At 41.6% G+C, this 6,513-nt stretch overlaps 1 protein-coding gene across 1 annotated transcript in view; it reads right to left on the reverse strand.

Moving 5' to 3' along the window:
* trmt9b (tRNA methyltransferase 9B) overlaps nucleotides 1-6,041 on the reverse strand; it is a 60,065-nt gene extending 54,024 nt beyond the window's left edge. The window contains exon 1 of the mRNA XM_043692065.1: nucleotides 5,650-6,041. The gene's annotated coding sequence lies outside the window, so the exon portion shown is untranslated. The remainder of the gene's footprint in view (nucleotides 1-5,649) is intronic.
* Nucleotides 6,042-6,513: the final 472 nt, after the last annotated feature.

Genomic DNA, 6,513 nt, shown 5'->3' on the forward strand with positions numbered 1-6,513 from the left:
CAATAAAGGAGAGCATACCAAACGCCTTCTTCACTATCCTATCTATCTGCAACTCCACCTTCAAGGAGCTATGAACCTGCACTCCAAGGTCTCTTTGTTCAGCAACACTCCCTATACACCTTACCATTAAGTGTATAAGTCCTGCTAAGATTTGCTTTCCCAAAATGCAGCACCTCGCATTTATCTGAATTAAACTCCATCTGCCACTTCTCAGCCCATTGGTCCATCTGGTCAAGATCCTGTTGTAATCTGAGGTAACCTTCTTCGCTGTCCACTACACCTCCAATTTTGGTGTCATCTGCAAACTTACTAACTGTACCTCTTATGCTTGCATCCAAATCATTTATGTAAATAACAAAAAGTAGAGGACCCAGCTCCGATCCTTGTGGCACTCCACTGGTCACAGGCCTCCAGTCTGAAAAACAACCCTCTACCACCACCCTCTGTCTTCTACCTTTGAGCCAGTTGTATCCGAATGGCTAGTTCTCCCTGTATTCTGTGAGATCTAACCTTGCTAACCAGTCTCCCATGGGGAACCGTGTTGTACGCCTTATTGAAGTCCATACAGATCACATCTACTGCTCTGCCCTCATCAATCCTCTTTGTTATTTCTTCAAAAATCTCAAACAAGTTTGTGAGACAAGATTTCCCATGCACAAAGCCATGTTGACTATCCCTAATCAGTCCTTGCCTTTCCAAATACATGTACATCCTGTCCCTCAGGATTCCCTCCAACAACTTGCCCACCACCGACGTCAGGCTCACGAGTCTATAGCTCCCTGGCTTGTCCTTACCACCCTTCTTAAACAGTGGCAGCACGTTAGTCAACCTCCAGTCTTCTGGCACCTCACCTGTGACTATCGATGATATAAATATCTCAGCAAGAGGCCCAGCAATCACTTCCCTCGCTTCCCACAGAGTGCTAGGTTTCTCTTATAGAAGTTTCTAAAATCATGAAGGGCACTGATAAGGTGGATAGCAAAGGTATTTTGCCAAGATTGGGAGTGTTCAAAACTCGGGGGCATATTTTTAAGGTGAGAGGAGAAAGATTTAAAAAATGACATGAGGGACAACTTTTTTTAACAGAGTGGTTAGTGTGTGGAATGAACTGCATGAGGGAGTGATGGATGCAGGTACAGTTACAATGTTTAAAAGACATTTGGATATGTACATGAATAGGGAAAGTTGGACGGATAGTGGCCAACACCAGCAGCTGAGACTAATTTAGTTTGGGAACATGGTTGGCATGAACTAGTTCAACCAAAGGGTCTGTCTCTGTGCTGTATGACTCTGTGAATTAAATTAAACTGAAAATAAGTAAAATATATAGTTTAACGTTTCCATATTAATGTCCAATTCAATCACTAAAGCTGTTCTCCACCTAGATTCCTAGTCTCTTAGCACAGGATATTGCATGCTGAAAACTTTATACAATATGTCTTTTTTGATTATATACTTTTTTGATTACAAAGCTATGCTCTTTCCTTTCTTTTCCTGTAAAATATAGTGTTAACAAAAAAAATATAAATAGAATATAATGAGACAATACCGAAAAAAAACTACAAATTTACAAAAGCAAAAGTGAATTAATAAGCTTGGTGCACAGCAACATGGATATCAGGCAAGTAAACATTACAAGGCAGCTCATCAATATCAAAACACTTTCTGATCACAAATTAGGAGGCAGCAGACAGCTGCAATTCAATAAGATCACATCTGGTGTTTGCAACTTCAAATTTGCATTCCTCCTGACTCCAGATAACCTTTCACACCTTGCTTAACAAAAGTCTGTTTACCTCCACTTTAAAACCATTCAAAAAATATTTTGGAATGTTGCGTTCACTTCTGACCTCCGTGCTATAATAAAGATATTGTTAAACGTGAAAGGGATCAGAAAGATTTACAGAACTGTTGCTGGGGTTGGAGGGTTTGACCTATAAGGAGAGGTTGAATACACTGGGCTATTTTCCCTGGAGTGTCAAGAGGAGTAACCATATAGAGGTTTACAAAATCATGAGGGGCATGGATATTGTAAATGGATAGGGTCTTTTTCCTCAGGGAGGACAGCCCAAAGCTAGAGGGCATCGTTTTAAGGTGAGAGGGGAAAGATTTAAAAGGGACCTAAGGGGCAATCTTTTCATGCACAGGGTAGTGTGTGTACAGAATGACCTACCAGATAAAATAGTGGAGACTGGTACAGTTCTAATATCAAATAGGCATCTGGATGGTACATGAATAGGAAGGGTTTAAGAGGGATATAGGCGAAATGCTGGCAAATGAGACTAATTATTTTAGGATATCTGGTTGGTATGAACAAGTTGAACCGAAGGGATCATAAAAGGGAATATGGTTTTCATATTTACCCTGTTCAGACCATTCAAGATTTAACATGTTTTGGTCAAGTTACCTCTTATTCTTTTAAGCTCTATCAGATACAAACCTTGTTTCTCCAGCCTTTCCTCAAAAGACAACCCAGCCAATCCATGGATTAGTCCAATAAACACTATCCAAACTGCCAACATATTTTCATCCTTCTGTAAATAAGGTGATCAATAATACAGTACGATAGGTATGGTCTCACCAGTGTCCACAGGAAGTGAAGTATAACTTCCTTGTTTTTGCATTCAATTCCTCTCATGGAGTTATAGAGACATACAACGCGGAAACAGACCCTTCAGTTCAACTTGTCTATGCTGACTAGATATCCGAACCTAATCTAGTCCCATTTGCCAGCACTTGGCCCATATCCCTCTAAACCCTTCCTATTCATATACCTATCCAGAAGCCTTTTAAATGCTGTATTTGTACCAGCCTGCACCACTTCCTCTGGCATCTCATTCAATACACACACCACCCTCTGCGTGGAAAGGTTGCCCCTTAGGTCCCTTTTACCCCTTTCACCCCTCACCCTAAACCTATGCCCTCTAGTTCTGTACTGCCCCATCCAAGGGACAAGACCTTGTCTGTTTATCCTATCCATGCCCCTCATGATTTTATAAACCTCTGACACTCCAGGGAAAACAACCCCTGCCTATTCAGCCTCTCCCTATAGCTCAAATCCTCCAACCCTGGCAACATCCTTGTAAATCTTTTCTGAACCCTTTCAAGTTTCACAATATCCTTCTTATAGGAAGGAGACCAGAACTGCATGCAATCTTCCAAAAATGGCCTAACCAACATCCTGTACAGCCGCAACGTGACTTCCAACTCCAATACTCAATGCCCTGACCAATAAAGGGAAGCATACCAAACATCTTCATTATCCTATCTATCTGCAACTCTACTTGCAAGAAACTCTGAACCTGCCCCCTAAGGTTTCTGTTCGGCAACATTCCCTAGAACCTTCAAATGATAACATTCCATTAACTTTCCTAATTATTTGATATACCTGCATACATAGTATAGGCTTGTTTGTGATGAAGGGAGTCACCTACAGCATGGGTGCAACTTTTGCATTGGTTGAGGTCACCGTGAACATCCCATCTTTCAACTTTGCACCTTATCAGAGGCATGCTGACCCTCAGGTTAAACTCATCACCAGTCAGCTTTCACTAATGCAACAGCAGCACTATGGTCATCTGGCACAATGGTGACTTTACCCTTTTATACTTGATTCATGAGGACAACCATTTCCCTCTGCATCTCAGAGCTATGAGCTATCTCAACATTTAGATAATATGCTTCTGAAAAATGTATTCTTCCTGCTAATTACAAAATGGAAGAGATTGTTGTATGAGCAACCCACACTGCTTTTCATTAGGTTGTATGAGCTCTCCATACTAATGCTAAGTAGATTTTAGTAACAACAAGCCTTTCTTGGAGAGGATCTACCGTACATAGTCTGCTTGGTCTGGAAGTTGATGAAAAGAGCTGAAAATGTGTTGCTGGAGAAGCGCAGCAGGTCAGGCAGCATCCAGGAACAGGAGAATCGACGTTTTGGGCATAAGCCCTTCTTCCTGAAGAAGGGCTTATGCCAGAAACGTCGATTCTCCTGTTCCTGGATGCTGCCTGACCTGCTGCGCTTCTCCAGCAACACATTTTCAGCTCTGATCTCCAGCATCTGCAGACCTCACTTTCTCTTCCAGTTGATGAAAAGACCCTGGTAGTGTAATTGGAAGATGCTCTAGTCATAATTAAGATGTTGTTTATTACATAAGAGCAACTAGATACAATTTATATAATTGTGATAGACATTGACAAAATCCATAAGAGAGTTTTATTTCAAGATCCTATGCCTCATCCCAATCAAACCTGCATATCATTGTGAGAGATGTTTCTGGCATGCCTCAGTATTAACCTTTTCAGAGTTTCACACAGATTTTATTTGCTTGACTGACACCATACCAACCATGCTTGTTCATTGATAACACTAAATATTGTTATATTTTACCACTGGCACCAAGAACTGATGCAAATAAATAAGATGTGGAGATGCCGGTGTTGGACTGGGGTGGACAAAGTTAAAAATCACACAGCACCAGATTATTATCCAACAGGTTAATTTGTAAGTACAAGCTTTTGGAGTGTTTTCCTTCATCAGTTGCTTAATTTATGCTTGCTTAATTTATGCTCTCAGTTTTATGCTGATGAGCATCCTAATCACTTGCATTCATTTAAAAAAAACTGCTAGTGGATTTGCACTCTTAATATCATAATATTAGAACCTGGTAGTCCATAATCTACAGTGGGCGGCACGGTGGCACAGTGGTTAGCACTGCTGCCTCACAGCGCCGGAGACCCGGGTTCAATTCCCGCCTCAGGCGACTGACTGTGTGGAGTTTGCACGTTCTCCCTGTGTCTGCGTGGGTTTTCTCCGGGTACTCCGGTTTCCTCCCACAGTCCAAAAGATGTGCAGGTCAGGTGAATTGGCCATGCTAAATTGCCCGTAGTGTTAGGTAAGGGGTAAACGTAGGGGTATGGGTGGGTTGCGCTTTGGCGGGTCGGTGTGGACTTGTTGGGCCGAAGGGCCTGTTTCCACACTGTAATGTAATCTAATCTAATGTAATCTAATCTAAAATCAGCAGCACTCCAAAAGCTTGTTTTTCCAAATAAACCTGTTGGGCTACAACCTGGTATTGTGTGATTTTTTTAACTAAATAAAGAAGGTGAGAGTAGCAAATGACAAAATGTGAATTACAAGTTCTTATGTTCAGTTTAAAAGCTGTAGATTATGGACTACCAGGTTCTAATATTATGATATTAAGAGTGCAAATCCACTAGCAGTTTTTTTTAAATGAATGCAAGTGATTAGGATGCTCATCAGCATAAAACTGAGAGCATAAATTAAGCAAGTACTGAACACAATAAAGCCTTGGGCCCGGAATATGTGAATGTTCACAGTAAAAGAAATCGTTGTAGAAGTTTTTAAATTGTCACCATCAAGACCAGCACGATAGTATAGAGATGGCCACAGGTTATGAATCTCGAACATTAAGATAGAACCCAGACTCAGTTTACTACAGTTTAAATGATCATCCCTCATGAACTCTGTTCAGCAACAAGTCGATCCCATTGTTCCATGCTGCAAGTGTATTCCCAGTTAGCTTTCCCCATACACAAGCTGGGACAGCTAATTTTGCTGGATGTTCAGAAGGTGGGCTTTATCTAACAAATTGTGAAAGACGTACGAAAAGTACTCAGTCCACGTACCTGCCGGAATGGGATGAGTACAACCTGAGCCCGGCTGCAGGGGTTGGAACGTTGGAACACAGCCGCCTTCTGTCACAGAGACACCATTCGACGGGTAGCAAGCGTTGATTGGACCACATTGTCACGTGACGCAAGCCCGCTGCTCGGCAACCGCTCAAGTTGCAATCGCTTCACGAGGTGGGTGGGAGTGGAGGCGAAGTTCTAACCCACTCTGCCCTGCAATGTTGGGCTGTCTTGGTCGATAGGGCGGGTCATGTTCAGTTGTCGAATGTTGTGAATTCTTAACCGTAAAGAGGGAATAGGAACTTCAAGCCAATGAACGCAAAAGTTAGCAAGTAGAGACACGTCGGGCAATTCTATTCACTCATCCAAATTAGAAATAGGATTTGTGTTCGGGATGTGTGGGGACATGTGAACCATTATTAAATTAGTAGTGTCACACCGATAACTTTACATTGGATTGCTAGTGCGTACTTATATACTTCCAAAAGTATTGCCGTCTGTATAATATGCATTTTGATACTAAAATAAAATCCTCATGTTAGCTTCTCCATGGTTAATTAGTAAAGATTAGTAGGGTTTTTAACTATCCCTAATTTTCTTTTCAAAATACATGTTTCTTTCCATTGTGGTTCAATAAATTTTTACGTTCAATCATTTCAGGCAAAGGGGCACACCTTGAATGGAACTGAAAATCCAAAAAATGCTGGCGATCACCAGGTCAGGCAGGTTCTATGGAGACAGCAAGCTAACATTTTGAGTCTCGATGACTCTCCCTCAGACCTGACGTGAATTATGGAGAGGCAATATGTTGATATCGACATCCTTTCTCCCCCAGCCTCACTCCCACCATTGTATAAATGT

The sequence above is a fragment of the Chiloscyllium plagiosum genome, chromosome 6, assembly GCF_004010195.1.
Source record: "Chiloscyllium plagiosum isolate BGI_BamShark_2017 chromosome 6, ASM401019v2, whole genome shotgun sequence".
Lineage (NCBI taxonomy): Eukaryota > Metazoa > Chordata > Chondrichthyes > Orectolobiformes > Hemiscylliidae > Chiloscyllium > Chiloscyllium plagiosum.